At 36.3% G+C, this 18311-nt stretch overlaps 1 long non-coding RNA gene across 1 annotated transcript; it reads left to right on the forward strand.

Annotated features, from left to right (window-relative positions):
- The first annotated feature begins 12819 nt into the window (after positions 1–12819).
- Positions 12820–15581, forward strand: LOC149503150 (uncharacterized). Its single transcript, XR_016323007.1, has 3 exons — positions 12820–13806; positions 13896–13944; positions 15076–15581. It is a non-coding gene; the product is annotated as an uncharacterized LOC149503150 (long non-coding RNA).
- The last annotated feature ends 2730 nt before the right edge of the window (positions 15582–18311 follow it).

The raw sequence follows: 18311 nt of genomic DNA on the forward strand, positions 1-18311 counted from the left end.
GAACTTCAGCAATCCCAGGGGCAGAGCCAGGCCGCTGCCTACCTCTAAGTACTCTCCACAATCCTCGTGTAAATAGTTTTTTTTTTTATTGCTTAGTATGAGCTCACAGCCCAACTGGTGTTAAGTGGTTACTGGCCCATAGATATCTACAACGTATATTCGCCACCCACCTTGAGATATAAGTTCTAAGTTCTCAGTATAGTTACCACGGCTGCCCCGCCCTTCAAACCGATAATACTGCTTCACAGCAGAAATAGGTAATACTACTTCACGGCAGATATAGGCGGGGTGGTGGTACCCACCCGTGCGGACTCACAAGAGGTCCTACCACCAGTAATTACGCAAATTACAATTTTGCGGGTTTGATTTTTATTACACGATGTTATTCCTTCACCGTGGAAATCAATCGTGAACATTTAATTGGTGCCTGCGGGATTCGAACACCGGTGCATCGGTAGATACGAATGCACCGGACGTCTTATCCTTTAGGCCACGACGACTTCAAATAGCCGCGATATAATGAAACATGCGATCTTAAAAGTGATCAGACTAATTATATTTGTGATACACGCTGCCGCTTATGCCGTGCACCAGAGTCTAGGCTACTGTTTACCGCGCTGAAACCCTTGAAGACATTTTAACAACACTCTTGCTCTGGCACATATCGTCTTTGATCTTCCGCGAGACTTGTCATCTTCTTCAGCCTTTAAAACATGTTTATCACTGCGTTCGTCTTAATTGCTACAAAGTAATAAGTATTTAAACATTCAAATATATATACCATAAACAACATTGTTAGTATAATAAAAACACATTTTCAGGTAATCAAATAATAAACGTCTATCGATAAAATTAAAATATAAAAAAAAAAAAAAAAAATTTTTCAAACTTGAGACGACAGGACCACCGATACCCATAAGGCGAGGTGTGAGGCAAGGCGACCCACTATCTCCGAAAATTTTCATAGCGGTACTGGAGATGGTCTTCAGCAAACTAAATTGGGAAAGAAAAGGGCTGAATATTAACGGCAATTTCATCAACCATCTAAGATTTGCGGACGATATTATTCTATTATCTGAAAGTGCTAAAGAGATGGAATCAATGATACACTCGCTAAAAACTATGAGCTATGAAGTGGGTTTGGAAATGAATTTAGATAAAACAAAAATTATGTCGAACAGTATAAAACATCCCATATATCTCGACGAAAAACCATTAGAATACGTAGATAGTTACATATACTTAGGCAAACAAATTTCCTTTGGAAAACAAAACAATGAATTAGAAGTTGAACGAAGGATTTCAGGCGCATGGAAAAAATTCTGGAGTCTAAAAGACATACTAAAGGGAACGATGCCTATTAACTTAAAAAAGAAACTAATGGACACATGCCTGCTCCCCTCTATTACCTACGGCTGCCAAACGTGGAAATACACGCTACGCGTAAAGAACAAAATCAGGTCTTGTCAACGAAGTATGGAGAGAAGCATTACGAATGTGACAAAAATACAAAAAATCCCACATAATGTCATACGGGAAAAGACTAAAGTTATAGATGCACTAAATGTCTCACAAAAGTTAAAGTGGCGCTGGGCAGGCCATGTAGCCAGGATGAGCGATGACCGCTGGACCTGTAGACTCACGCTATGGCGGGGGCCTGCAGGTATTAGAAGGAAAGGAACACCGGTAACGCGTTGGGACAACGATATAATAAAAATCGCTGGTAAAAACTGGAAGACAATTGCCAAAAATAAAAACAAATGGAAAAGTCTGGAGGAGGCCTTCACCCTCACATAAGAGGGGTTCTTTGCATGCCTGCACGCTAAATTAATATAACCTTTTTTATATCTTTTATGTTGATCTGACTAATATTATACACATTATATTAATAATTCTATCATAATTAGTATCTATTATTATTAATGTATTATCAACAATTTTTATAATTTTTGTAATGTCACTTTGTTTAAAATGCAAGAAATAAAAGGCTTTTTATTTTTTATTTTATTTTATTTATTATCTATAAAATTATAAGCCTTATAAAGTCGATAAAAAAAAGGAAATGATCAAATACGGAAATACGGACGTACAACGTAAAAAAGCTGAAAATCCTTGGAGTACAATAAATCTGTTTTCCATAACAACGGATATTTGCATGCATCGCAAGAGTTGAACAGCGGAACAGAAGAGAGACTTATCTCGCTAAAACGATTCCCACATAAATAAAGCTCATCGGATATGAAACTGTATTTACATAAGAAAAATATAAAGAGGCCTAAACGATAGGTCCATAAGGGCGGCGCGGGACGTATCGAGCACTCGGGGACCCAGCTCACGTCCGCGGGGAGCGCTGCGCCTTTAATAACAATACGAAATATCAGTTCGTTCCTCCGATCGCAAATCTACGTCAATAACATATCCAATAGTAGCGCTCAATTCATTTCGACATAATCTAATATAGCGGGGCACGTTTCCCGGCTAAATCTCCCGCCACATGTCGCCAAGATGGCCGTCCAGCCGAAACGCGAAACTAAACAAAAAGGAGATCACGAATCGGTAATATCTTTCGAGTCCATAAACTTAAACGTTTATTTGCAGCGATATTTTGTCCTTTTGCGGATATTGCTTTACTGTGTAACCATCGGATCGGTTTCAGATTATTGTTAGTGGAATATTGGAGATCGAAAGAATCGCTGTTTCTGATGTTAAAATCCTTATGTTGTTAGCCTTAATAACGCGTTGTAAGACGAATAGATATTCTAAAGGGGAGATTAAAACGCAACTCCAACTCGTGAAAACTCAAGAAAATACATACATAGATTTTGTTTAAAAGTAATGCTTTTCTAAAATTCATAACTGATATCACAATTAATTAATTTTTTATTAAAAATGTTAGGGGCGGTCGAAGTGCGCATTGCGAACCGTATTTAACGTGAACGTTGAAGTCTAAAATTCAAAGTAAAGAATGAAGTTACATATTTATCTGTGTGCCTTTGCTTTAACCGTGTGTATAACACGTAATTGAATAATCTTATCCGACAGCGAAAAGCTGGAATAACCCTTAGGCTACAAGCGATTAAGTAGGGAAAAAAATATAAATAAAAATTTAATAATCTCAAACATCTGAAAATCTAAACATAATAATTCCTTCGAATCCATTTGCGTAATTCCAATTTCGTACGTATTAAAATTACTTTTATAATCTCAAGCTTCGATTGCCAAGCGAACTCTAAAATAGTAAACGTTAAACTGATTCTGGAAAATTTTACCATTTTCCATTTACACTATCGATGTAATACGTACTTTAATTTCGCTATTGCCGAAATACAATACGAAATCGCAATTTGAAAACATAATCGGGACATCAAAAATAAATATCAAGAATCGTTTTCACGTTGACACGAATAAAATAATAATAATTGTTTTTCTTTTTACTTTGAAAATCCTTTTTTATTCCATCCTTTTGTTTGGCAAACATAATTTTCCTGATCGTTTAGTTGATTGTTGATAACAACCTGATTCAAGTGGTGGGTATACTCGTAGTAATGTCTTTAATGACAAAACGCTGTTGAATTAGTGCTAATGTCTTAGTTGCGTCGGTCGCTGGCACTAGTTTGGTTTATAATTTTTTTAGTTTTTATGTTAAGAAGGCAGACGAGCATTTGATGCATTTGATGGTTCGTTGCTACTCACGGACAACAGAAATACCAAAGGTATATTGGAGCTGCCGTCTACCGTTTAGAATACCGTGTAGGGGAGTTCATTCCAGAGCCGAATGGTATAAGGCATAACGGACCTCTGAAAGCTGTGAAATCTAGTATTTCCAACTATTGTGGATGAACTCCGATAATGTTTCAATTCTAGCAAAGAACTCCTCATGGAACATAGCGTACAAACACAGGGACAACCGAAGTCCTTCCGTAGAGTTACCTGAATAGTAACTGGAGGTAACTAATTTATGTGTATTATCTATGACTGGAGGGCGTAAAGTGACAAAGGTTGTGAACCCCAATACTTTTAACAATAGTCAGACAGAATACTATCATTGTCGGGGGTCAATGAAATATATACCAAAGCTAGGGTGCTTTGGTACATACATACTTACATAGAATCCAAGGCAATGACTGTCGTATACAATAGTATAAGACGACGCAAACATAGCCGTAAGGTAAATTACAGATAGGTGTAATTTGGTTGGCCGACTGCGGTTGTCAGTACAAATAAACGAAATTGCCGCGATTAGGCGGCTTCCTAATGCATTGATTGATCAATCACCGACCACCGGTAATCGAACGTGCCTCTTTGTCTTTGTAATGCCGCATTTTCTGCAGACGTGCCCTCTCAAACAACTCATAGAGTAAATCTTTCATGCAGTTTCGTGTTTTTTTATTATTAGGAAAATCAGATTTCTTGAAAATAGCAATGAAAATTTCCATTAGCTTCGATTTTATCTACTTTTGCGGAATTTAATAAAAATGTTATTATAGTACACCTTTGTAGGTACATTGACGAATTTCATAATATATATAAATACGAAGTGGTGTTCGTGTACGTATATATAGGTACATACGTAATTCAATGTATCTAAAATCATCATCATTTTTGTCAGTTTGTTTTAACGTCACCTAAATAGCAATTTTGATAATAGACTTTGATCTTAATAATGGCGAGGAAGAGTGCGATGACTTGCGAAAGATTGGCAATATTGATAAGAAAGACCGAAGACCGGACTCTGTGGTGTAAATTGGGAGAGGCTTATGTCCAGCAGTGAACGACTGTGGGCTGATGATGATGAGGAAGGAGATTGGTGGTCTAGCATAATAATATCATATTTTTCATATCAATCAAATGCCAATTTCAAAAACACTGGACTCGTGGGCACGCCTAGTGCCGACGAAGAGTTCGACGATTGAACTAACCCACAGACACAGCTCACTGTGTTTCTCGCCGGGTCTTCTCAGTGGGTCGCGATTACAATCCGGTCGTATGGTGATGGATTCTTCGAACCACTGCTCTTGCTAGGAGGGCTAGTGTTAGCAAATTCTCTCAGGTTGAGCTCGTGAGCTTACCAACCCGTCCGGGAGTAGTTGGAATAGCCTTTAGGCTACCAGCGAATACGTAGGGAAAAATAAAAAAAGGGTTTATGAATATATATATTTTTTGGTGGGTGAACAAGCACAGGACCCACCTGGTGTAAAATGGTTACCGGAGCCCGTAGAATCACAACGTGAATACCGCAGCTGACTTGAGACCTCATGTTGGATCAGGCCCGAATCTCAATAGTACTGTATAACGACTGGAGCACCCTTCAAACAGGAATGCATGAGTAGGTACTTGGTGGCAGAAATTGACTAGATGATGGGCCCTACCACCGGAAAACTTGTTGTTTGAGTAATATGCAAATAAGATTGCTATATTGAGCGATTTTTTCTTTTCTAAAAAAAATTGACATAGGTACTCTATATATCATGCTATATAATACATATTTTTCTAAGCTGCTATACTGTTATTTCAAACATCGATATTAATTCGTCTTATAAAAATTTCAACATCGGTTTAATAAAAAACAGTACATTTTTAGTTAAATAGTTTTGTATCGTGTGTGAATCTTAAGATACTTAGTAAGTATAATGTTGAATCACGCATATCTTTTACTTCAAAATATAACTATGTTATTGACACGATTTTGAAACTGCATTTAAAAAAATCAAAATCGCCGCCTACGACATACTGAAGTTGTGTATATACGTATATTCTTTTTTAATTGTTTAGATGGGTGGACGAGCTCACAGCCCACCTGGCGTTAAGTGGTTACTGGAGTCCATAGACATTTACAATGTAAATGCGCCACCCAGCTTGAAATGTAATTTCTAAGGTTTCAGTATAGTTACATTTAATTTATCTATATCTATACTTATCTATACTAATATTATAAAGAGGAAAGATTTGTTTGTTTGTTTGTTTCGAATAGGCTCCGAAACTACTGGACCGATTTGAAAAATTCTTTTTCCATTAGAAGCCGACATTGTCCCTGATGAACATAGGCTACTTTTTTTATTTTATTTTATTTTATTTTTATTTTTTTGGTTTCATATGTGTTTTAATGTTTCCGAAGCGAAGCGAGGGCGGGTCGCTAGTTCTAATTAAAGTTATTATACTTAGTCTGGCCATAAATACTGTTACAATTAAAAATAATAATAAATCTATTGCAAATAACATTTATTACTTTTACAGTGTGTTAGTTTAATACATAAACATAAAACAATTTAAAGTATGAAAAGCTTATTCGAAGTGGTCTCCATTGGCTGCAATACAGTCCTTTAAACGTTGAGGCCAGTTATCAATAGAAGCGCGCACTCTTTCCATGGGAAAAGTTTTCACTGCCAATCGTACGGATTGTTTTAGGGACTTCAAATTATCATGGCGTTTAGAGCAAGCCGTTCTCTCTAAAACTGACCATAAATCATAATCCAGCGGATTAAGATCGGGACTAGACGACGGCCAGTCTTCAGCTCGATGAAGTCCGAAACGTTCGTTTCCAACCAAGACTACGTAGACCGAGCTTTATGACCTGGCACCGAGTCTTGCTGGAAGGACCATTCTTGATTATTGACCATGGTGTTGTTACGGGGCTTCACTACCTTCTCAAGAATGGTATCTTGATACACTTGTACCGATGTTTTGATACCTTTTTCACAAAAGTATGGCTCAGTCACTCCTTCATAGCTAATACCCCACCAAACCATCAATGAAGTCGGAAAGTGCCCACGTTGCACTCTGTCGACTAATTGGGAAGCTTCCTTAGCTTTAGCTTTGAGCATAAATACTCATCCGTAAACAAAATTTTTCTATGACCTCCCTTTGCGTACCGCTTCAGTAGTTGTTTCGATTTTATCACCCTATTCTCTTTTAAATTATCAGTTAAGAAATTACCAGTACGTCTCTTATAGGCTTCAAGTCCTAAGTCATCTTTTATAATACGCGACATGGTTCTAGGTGCCATTTTCATCTCCCGAGATAAAATCTTATGCTTTCGGACAGGATTTCTTCGAATTCTTTCCCTTACTGCTTTGATCACCTTTTTCGTACGAACACTACGTGGACGGCCAGATCTTTTTCTGTCACAAACAGAGAAGGTCTCATTGCACCTATTAATAGCCCGGTGCACAAAATTTTACTAATACCAAGCGTATGGAGAGTTTTAAAAAATGCATTTGGCTCCATACCTACTTTGTGTAATGCAATCACAGCGATTCGGTTCTCTTTATCACCCCACTCCATTTTAATATCGCCAAATATTGTACAATGTATTGGCTCCAAAATGAGAAAACTCAATGAGCAATCATATAAAAATTACAGATTCCGAATTCAAATGTTTTGTTTATTAAAATAATAATTATTTAATAAATAATTTTGTTTATTTTTAATTGTAACAGTATTTATGGCCAGACTAAGTAAATAAAAATAATCTTAATTAAAATTTCGATTAAATGTTAAATAGAATTCGGTAATCCAAGTAATATTGTTTTATTATTTATTACGACTAAGTTGTACCTTCGAGCGAGAATCAGTCGGCAAGACGTAAGGGTCGTCGTCGGTCACGTTTTGCGATTTCTATTGATTTCCATTTAATTCAGAGCGTGCTCCCGCTGTCCAGCGCCTACTGGTGGTGCTCATCAAACGAAAATTGCCGCTCCGGCCTTCATTCCGACTGATTGAAGGGCGCGTTCGTTGCATGGCCCTGCAATTTGGGATCATCGTTATTGAAGTCGCAAGACTGTAGCTGTTTCTAAGTAGTTTTATAAGTAATATAGATATTTGCAAATCTTTTTTTGAATTTGAATGGTGAATTACAAAAATTAACGATTGTTATCTATATATTAATACGTGAAGCAAAAACTTTGTATCCCTTTTTTCGAAAATTGCGCGGACGGAGGAGTATGAAATTTTCCACACTTATATAAGTGCACAATGTTAATATTTTTTTTAATAATGCATAAAAGATACATTAAATCAATAAAGAAAACATTACACACACTACCATGTACAGTCAAACCTGGATAAGCGAGAGTTCAAGGGAGCACTATCTCATTCTCGCTTATAGAGGTTTCTCACTAACCCGAGTTTCTCACTAATGCACCCTCTGAATTTCATTTCGCGATTTTCCGGATTCAAACGCATTCACTATTTTAAGTTTATCACTTAATGACAGTACTTTAATTTTCCGTTTTGACATGATGCAGAACAGAACTTTCCTTCGCAATTAATTAACGATAAACTGAGTAAGTCCGACAAACAGGACGGTACACAAGCACACGTGTCCATTCGAAAAGAATGCGATAAAATAAAAACGTTATTTAGTTCCATTAAATAGAATAGTTTCAATAATGACGAGAAAACAATACAAAAACAATGGTAGGAAGTTCCATGAAAGTTAAGAATGTGTCATAAAATAGCAGATGTTAAGTTTGTAATTTGTTTTGTCATTTGTTCCTCCTAAATAATATAAATAAATAAAGTTCGACTGTCGCTTATAGAGGTATAGATACGTAGCAGTCTCACTTACGGAGGCCCATGAGGGAAAAACGACTCTCGCTTACAGAGGTTTCTGTTTCTCGCTAATAGAGGTTTTGGGAGCTTAAAATGACGGGTCCTGGCTATTACTCTCACTTATAGAGTTTTCTCACTTATCCAGTTCTCACTTACCCAGGTTTGACTGTATTTGACGCACACACGCATGCACACTATTTATTGTCAAAATTTTGTTTATTATTAATTATATTAATTATAGCCGAATTTCGACTACCGGGTGAGCACTAGTTAAGATAATGAGACGAGTCGTCTTCGAAGAAGTGATAGAGTGCATGATTCGATCTGTTGATTCCTTCTGTTTGGTACGCCGATGTTGCAATGATTGTATAGAATCGCCTTGATTTAAATTGAGTCATTGTGTTCGATTACACGATAACTGTTGGCTTTTACAATATTTCTGTTATATTCATAGAAAATTTCTAAGCGGAAAAAGAACAAAAAAAAATTTAAAAACTTCTGACAAAACCTTTTTCTTGATCAATTACGTTTTAGAATAAATTGTTTTTTATGGAACTCGGTAAATTTCGAGATGGCTTACGCTGCCCTAAAAATTAATTGATCGGATCTCGTTTCTCAGAGGAAACAGCGCGGAAGAGTTTTAATTAGCGAGAAAGAAAAAAAAACACCAAAAAACTTCCGACGTAAAAAACCGGGAGACAAGGGTGGGCGTAGCGCGGAATAAAACTCTCCCGCTCGTAATGCGGGCAACATTTGTGTGAGGAAGAACTCTCGGTAATGGAAGACAAATTTCAATATAATTTGCAATACATAAGCGTGTTACTTTAATAGCCCAGAACCACCCTTCAAATTAAACGGGGCTTAAGTTTTATTTTTTTCCTCCTCTGTTTGATCGTGTTGCGGGCGCAAAGCAACCACGGGAGCTACGGGGAGCATCGCGGGACTAGCACAGGGCGCTTCCAGAAAAAAAAAAATATAATCCGACCAAATTAATTGCTCCTACAGGCAATAGTGGCGAGGCTGCGATGCCGCCAAATCAAATTAAGGACGCGCTATAAAAACCAAATTAGTGCCCGCTTTAACCGTGAGGGTATTTAGTTACAAGACGTTAGTTCAAATCCCACCATTTTCATTAACAATAAATATCCCCCTGCAGCCGCGCGGAATCCTTATTGTTTTACTTTTTACACCCTTGTGTCCCGAGTGGGATATAGAGCGCAGACGACGGCGGTGTCTTGTACTGAGGCCGGCTAATTTGTTCTCTTTGTTTACTTACTTACCGAGCGAAGGTAATAAAAATTTGTGTTGCGCGAATTGTATGGACTTTAAATTTTATATAGCCGCCGGTGCCGGCCGAGTTTTGCATTTAATTGGGAAAAATTTAGGGTCGACGAAGAACTTCTGTGCGGATTCTTAAACTAATTGGATGGCCGTTACAAAGTTTTTTCGTTTTGAAACGTGTACGCAACGTGAAGTTGAAATAATAAAGTTTGGGGCTTATATTTTTTTTTATTATTATTGCTTAGATGGATGGACGAGCTCACAGCCCACATGGTGTTAAGTGGTAACTGGAGCCCATAGACATCTACAACGTAAATGCGCCATCCACCTTGAGATATAAGTTCTAAGGTCTCAAGTATAGTTACAACGGCTGCCCCGCCCTTCAAACCGAAACGCATTACTGCTTCAAGGCAGAAATAGGCATGGTGAAGGTACCTACCTGTGCGGACTCACAAAAGGTCCTACCACCAGTACAAGTCGGAAATTTTTTCCCGTAAAGTATATTCAAAGCGTAGTTTCGTGAATAGATTCAAGGTTTCTTGAAGACGCGTTCTGTCCGTTACTCAATTATCCGGCTCATATATTTTCATAGAGATGCAATTTATCAGAAAAGGGTGAGTTTGATGTGTTTTTATGTCGGGGTGAGCCTTAATTACAGGCGATGGAGTAAATTAGAGGGCGGCAGCGATCTAAAACAATAAGCACACCCATCATTAAGTCGGCGCCCGTCGCAGATTGCTGCACCTTCGTAATGTGACGACATTTATTCTCCCGATGCTTAATTTTGTATTTATGACCCACAAACCTTAGAGATGTGATTACGACATGGAAATATTATAGTCGCATTAATAACGTCGACCGATATAATGTACTTCAATTAAACATAGTAGTTTAATTATAAAGTAAGTTTAATGGTTTGTATTTTACGAATTAATGTTTGGCGGATATATTTTTTTATCTTTTAAGCTATTGCGTAGCTTTTATCGCGGTTTTTAGCGAGGCGACCGAATTAAGAAATTCCGTAACGAAAATAAACTCTAACACTCCCACTCCGCCTACCATGTAGATCGCGTTCAACACATTCACACGTTGCGCTTGTGTAGTGTTTGTAAATAAGCGCGCGGCGTGACGTCGCACTACATGCGCATCATGAAAAGTCTGCCCATCTCTCTCTCGCGCGGTCTAGCCTATGAGTGTGAAGGGGACAGTTAATGTTTTGCTTTTTTTTTATTGTTTAGATGGATGGACGAGCTCACAGCCCACCTGATGTTAAGTGGTTACTGGAGTGGTTAATGTTTATAAATATAGCGTGGTTTTATTTTACTATTATTGTTTTAATATTAAATTATTATTGTCTAATTATAATTGCATAAGTTGATAAAAAATGCTATGCTATAGCTTTACCGCGGCAGTCCCCGAGTGCCACACGTGTTTTTTTTTTATTCAGTTTATAACAGAAACACTGAAACAAGCATTTTCGAAATTCTCTCTAGCATTTAATAGATTCGTCAATCGTAACAGTCCACTGGAATGTTGAAAACTAAAAGAACACGAGTTATTTTTCTTTAAATTTCGATATGGCCACACAATTCATTAATACTATTTAATTTCAATAGGTATTACATTTTTAATTTAAGCACCTAACAACTGGTTGTAGGCTAAAATGTCAACGCCTGTCACATCGCATTCATTTTTCTGAAGTACTACTAGTATATTGTGTAAAGCTGCTTAAGTAAAAAGGGAGAGCATTGACGATCGATTGTTGTATGTATTGTAAAATGCCATATTTAAATGTAGTGCACAGATAGTTTTTTTTTTTTTGTATTGCTTAGATGGGTATACGAGCTCACAGCCCACCTGGTGTTAAGCGGTTACTGGAGCTCATAGACATCTACGACGTAAATACGCTACCCACCTTGAGATATAAGTTTTAAGGTCTCCGTATGGTTACAATGGCTGCCCCACCCTTCAAACCGAAACGCATTACTGCTCCACGGCAGAAATAGGCCCGTTATACCCGTGAGCACTCACAAGAGGTCCTACCACCAGTAAGTAAGTAGATTGAAGTATGTATGTTGATGAATGGGCTTACTTATTTAATCTGCTCAATATAAAAAGCTTCACTTGTCGATTTATTAAGTCGTTCTGAAATACATATACACACGATACATAACACAAGCTAGTCTAGATTTTCAACTGTCATGAGATCAATCCCTACATACGGTACTCAATCATAAACTGCTTTTAATATATTTTTTTCTTTTGTATAAATATCCGTTTTAATAGCCCGAAAGCACCTATGCAAGAGAATTTGAGAGTTAAATAAATGAACTAACCAAATAACAAATGATAATAAATTTAAATAAATTAGTAGGTAATTAATGATCGTGTTAACTTCTCGTAATTGCCGAAATGAATAGTTGCAACGTAAAAAAGTTGATTAAACATTTTTTTTTAAATTAAGAAATCGTACTAATATTAAAGTTTCATATTAATTCTATTCCACGATAGTCATTTGATATTTATTAAGTTTGAAACTTGTCGTTTTGATAATGACAAAAGACATTTAAAATATTCACATCGATGTTGATAATCTGAAAAAAAAAATAAAAGCGAATTGGAAAGCACTATGCAATACATTGTGTTTCGTAATCGTCAGTTTGTTTGTGTCGACGGCCATTACGTGGCCGAAATGCCGAATATCGTAATTATATTATTAAAATTACTACGACGATTGCAGGAAACATGTTATTTAACGTTGAAGCGATAAGATCTTATCGACATCGGATCCTAATACTGGACGTGTGGATATTAACGTATCTGACGAAATCGACCGGATACATTGGGGATATTCGACGCATATGCTCTCCTCACTTATATTTTTATAGGAGGTGTTTTTCAACATTAATTACCGATTAAATATACGGTTTTGTAGTAGCCCTTGCCGTAGGAGAGTAATTTTTTTCGAGAGTATGTATATATGGGCGCAAACGCCACTGTTGGCAATAATTAACATAATAATATATAGATTAGTTTATTATATGTTAATATTTATTTATTATTAGCAACAAAACTGTTATTCTACCATATTTAATAATTAGCAGACACTGTTTTGATGTGAAAATGTTCAGAATATGTTTAATGTTTATATTATTGTTTAAAAACACAAATGACTGTATAAATGATTAAATATGAATAAAGCATAAATATTAATAATAATTTATATTATAATTAACAGTACTAATAATTTAATTAAGTATTGTAATTGTTATGCAATGATGTTGTTGGGGCCATCTATTATTAGGCTGGATAATAACAATGTTAGTTAATATTACTTAAAAGTAATTCATGTAAAATAAATTAAATGTGAGTCATGTAAAATCACTAAAATATGTATTTTGAATATTAAGCTATGTTTTGTGAATTGTTTCGCAGTAATTACATTTGTTTGTTTAAAAGAAGTTGTAGTTGCTATAACCAACACAAAATGGCTAATTGTGTAAAAACCACTGAATAACTCAGGCGTGGCTTTTTGTTGTAAACAAGTAATGTTAAAGTTTTATAGAATTGTATTGTATTTTCATTGTAAAAGAACTTATGTGTGTAAATCCTGGCTTAACGCCGACATCAGAAGTGGGATCACAGCCCCAAAATTAATCGTAAGCCTCCGAATGAAGTAGCCCACTGTTGAACAAGTGATGGGTCTCTCAACCTGTATTAAAAAGGCGAAAAGTGATGATAGCTGCAAATGCTGTACCCTTGTAGTGGCATTATAACTTTTATTTGCCGCCGTTCAACTCCGATGAGGGCGTGACATCAAGACCGATGCGGAAATGTGGACGAAACTATCATGAAGCTAATTGTTTCATCGCATGAACATCGAGTTCAAAAGAGCAAGCAAGACATAAGCCGATATCTGGTCTTTGTATTGAACCGCATTGGAGCAAGTGAGGGACGAACTGATCCATGCATTCAGTAAAGTTGTGGATATTTAAAATGAGTTCTAGACCGTGGATGTTTTGGAAAAGCTACTGACGCTGAGATGGTAAAAATACTGATTTCAGGTATTTATCTTAAATTTATTCGATCCAAGTTATTGAGAAATACGCTGTGGTATGTATTTCGCTTCCTAAATAATATCGATTCTAAAAACGTTCCGAAAGCGTCAAATTGAAAATGTACTGTAAATATAATGTCTAAACATAACTCAGTTTTATCACAATCACATAATGATTCCTTCAGTTTTCGTGGCACTTTTAGTAACACTAAGGTTTTAAATGTGGTTACTGGATCACTTGCGTAATTTCGAGAAAACTTGTTACCGCCGTCAAGATGACAAACGTATCACCACAATTAAGACTTAAATCATTGCAGATCTAATTTAGTAAGCTAAACAACTTCATGTAAAGTTTTTGAGCATAAGGGGTCAACTGATTTCAAAACAAAGCATTGTGACTTTTAATGGAGAAAAATACTAGAACTATTATAGAATTTCATATGGTAATCATAATCATATGGTAATACTGACAGTCTTGCTGACATCCTAATAGGTTTTAATCTTTTAAAAATAACTTCTCAGTGTTGCACTCTTTGAGGAGAACATATCTATTTTTATAAGTTTCTATCCAGTGAACGCTCAAGTTTGGAGTCATTATTCAATCATCATGTAACTTTTGCAAATCATGTCTCATAGATGGTGATCAGGCAGATAAAAGTTGGATTTGAAATAATTAATTTGGATAGGATAGTACAACGCTGTACATACTGTATGTCTCCTGTTTATTGTGAGGAGTTCAAGCATATTACAATAAAAATAAAAATAAACTTTTAATAATATGCCATAATAAGAGACAGCTCATCCCTGTTCAGCAGCTCCATATTATTACTTTTCCTTTCATAATTATTTATTTTTGGATGAGTGATTAACTCTCTGCACCCTAGGTTTCTAGTGGGGGTGCTGCTTTATTATTAGTCAAGAAAAAGGATGGCACAGATCTCTATGTGATTTCTGTTTTTAAAATCTTAGTTCCATTTTTGGAAACCTGTCACTTTTAAAAATTCACCAAGATAAAAGATAATTCAGGAGTTTCAAAAACTTGTGAACAATATGAAATTCAGTACCACATTATTGCAAAGAGAGCGAGCATGGTCAACAGGCATGCTGAACTATTGATGGGTCATAAATGTCACATGTTTGTAAAATATCAATTAATAAGATCTGACAGGCAGCTTTAAGAATTACAGTTGATTAAAAGCTGCAGCACAACAATAAAACAAAAATGCAGAGGCATTAGAAGGATGATGTTCCCTACCAGTCATTAAAATAAAGCAAATTGAAAATGGTCCGCTGAATGATGAATTAGGGGAAGTTGAATCAGCTGGTAAAAAATGGATGGACGAGCGGTCTCTGTCATCTAATGTGTTTTGGTAAAGGTAAAGGTTTGGTAATGGTAACGGTTTGATATAGGTAAATCTATCCTCTTAATGTCAGAGGATTCTGATAACTGACAAATTGACCGTATGGGCAGAGAGATTTGTTCTGCTGTAAAATGATTTATAATTTGTTATGGTATCTACTTTTATTTTCCTATCCAATTATCCTTCCTAAAACGCTGGCGGGCCACCATGCGAATCCTTAAACCTGGTCTTGTTGGCTAGATCCCGTATGGGTGATGCCTTATGAGTTGGCTAGATCCCGTATGGGTGATGCCTTATGAGTTGGCTAGATCCCGAATGGGTGATGCCTTATGAGTTGGCTAGATCCCGAATGGGTGATGCCTTATGAGTTGGCTAGATCCCGAATGGGTGATGCCTTTTGGGTTGGCTAGATCCCGAGAGGGTGATGCCTTGTGGGTTGGCTAGATCCCAAGTGGGTGATGCCTTGTGAGTTGGCTAGATCCCGAATGGGTGATGCCGAGTGTGTTGGCTAGATCCCGTAAGGGTGATGCCTGGTAAGTTGGCTAGATCCTGTAAGGGTGATGGCTTGCGAGTTAACTAGACCCGTATGGGTGATGCTTTGTGTGTTTGGTAAATCCCGTTGGGTAATCCTCTTGTGTGTTAGCTAGATCTCGTAAGGGTGAATGGTGCCTTGTGTGTTGGGCAGATCCCAGTAGGGGATATGCCTTGTTTACTGTTATGTGAAATGCTAAAACAGCGCAAGGGACGCGCTGGAATCAGTATGGCCGTATGGGCGCAAACGCCACTGTTGGCAATAATTAACATAATAATATATAGATTAGTTTATTATATGTTAATATTTATTTATTATTAGCAACAAAACTGTTATTCTACCATATTTAATAATTAGCAGACACTGTTTTGATGTGAAAATGTTCAGAATATGTTTAATGTTTATATTATTGTTTAAAAACACAAATGACTGTATAAATGATTAAATATGAATAAAGCATAAATATTAATAATAATTTATATTATAATTAACAGTACTAATAATTTAATTAAGTATTGTAATTGTTATGCAATGATGTTGTTGGGGCCATCTATTATTAGGCTGGATAATAACAATGTTAGTTAATATTACTTAAAAGTAATTCATGTAAAATAAATTAAATGTGAGTCATGTAAAATCACTAAAATATGTATTTTGAATATTAAGCTATGTTTTGTGAATTGTTTCGCAGTAATTACATTTGTTTGTTTAAAAGAAGTTGTAGTTGCTATAACCAACACAAAATGGCTAATTGTGTAAAAACCACTGAATAACTCAGGCGTGGCTTTTTGTTGTAAACAAGTAATGTTAAAGTTTTATAGAATTGTATTGTATTTTCATTGTAAAAGAACTTATGTGTGTAAATCCTGGCTTAACGCCGACATATATGTAACTCATAGGCCCGCTCTACAGTCTAACCTTTGATCGATTTCAAGATATAAGGGAATGAAAAAATAACAAAGAAATGTGGAATAAAATAGATACAAATAAAAGATGGCCGCGTTAAAAATACTAGCTAAAAAACAAAATATAATAATGAATAGACTGTAATATAAATCTAACTTGAATAGTCAATGTATTTGTAGGTAAGGAGACAAGCAAAGAAATTGAAAATATTGGTGTGTAATATTAATGTATTCATTTGCTGTTTGGATAATATTTCTTTAATGATGCGGATCTATCGCCAATTAATTAGTTACAGGCATAAACAATTAGTTCTTTTTTTTTTACCGGAGCCCATAGACATCTACAAAGTAAATGCGCCACCCACCTTGAGATATAAGTTCTAAGGTCTCAGTATAGTTACAACGTCTGCCCCACCCTTCAAACCGAAACCCATTAAGTACTGCTTCACAGCAGAAATAGAAATATTCGTTACTGAGTGAAATTTATGTTTAATTTGTCGTTTCTATATCTTAATTTTAATTACTGTTTTAACTAAATTTTAATACGTCTGGCGATTCATCAAAATGTCACGAAAGTGCAAATACAGGAACACGAGCAGGCGATTTTCGGAGCCGACTGTATAACGCGTTATTATCGAGACAATGCCGCCTGTTTGCCTATCACGATAATCTGTGGACTACTCATTTCAATTCCGTGTTGTGTAAACGCCCTAATGGACACTGGTAATGTGACACGCTTGACGATTTTACTCACAAATTGTTGTACGAAACTCTATTACAATCTAATGACAGCCACCGTCTAATTGCAAGGTTATTACGTTTTGTTGTGCATGCGGCTTAATGATAGTGCCGGGTAATTATTGGGTGAGGTGAAACACTGAAGATGTGTTGAATTGAAACGGTGAGCGAGAAATGAGAACGTGCTAGATTGACTGTGCTTTAAATAAAAATTAAGAACGTATACCTACGTCATTGAATTTCTATTGCCAATCTCAGGACTTAAGAGACATTAAGCGAATTATGAAGCTAGGTGATAATTATGGAAAAAGAAATTTTATAATAACAATATCAACCAGATGCTTTAAAAAAAGGGGTAATTTTTTTAAGGTTTAAGCTGCTGGTTCAATTGTAAATATATTATTATAGCTGTCTCCTTAAGCAGTATATCTTGTTGGGAGTACTTTAAGCAATTATACAAAAAATAACTATGTTTCGCATCCGGACACGACAAACAAAGCGAAAGCGTGCCACCTAGTGGATGCGAGCCGTAACTACTCGTCAAACATCGGCTCACTTCGGGTGGTGTGCTTCGGCAGAGTCGAGGTGTCGTCGCTGGGGTTGAATCGAAGCACATTCATTGTCTGACTTAGGAAGAGTGAAGACGTCCCGGAAATGTCATTGTTTTGTGCTGCGCAATCTCTTTGCACGAATTCCTACCATACTTGTTTGAATTAGGAAGAGCGAAGGCATCTCGAAACTGTCATCGTTTTGTGCTGCGCAATCTCTTTGCACGATTACCCACCATACGCCCATTATGTCAAAAAATAATGAGGATATCGGCCCATTATGCGACATATGACTATAATTTCGTAATTTGAATTGCTACCTTGATTATTAGTGAAGAG

Source organism: Bombyx mandarina, chromosome 04 (assembly GCF_030267445.1).
Source record: "Bombyx mandarina strain Sakado chromosome 04, ASM3026744v2".
Classification (NCBI taxonomy): Eukaryota; Metazoa; Arthropoda; class Insecta; order Lepidoptera; family Bombycidae; genus Bombyx; species Bombyx mandarina.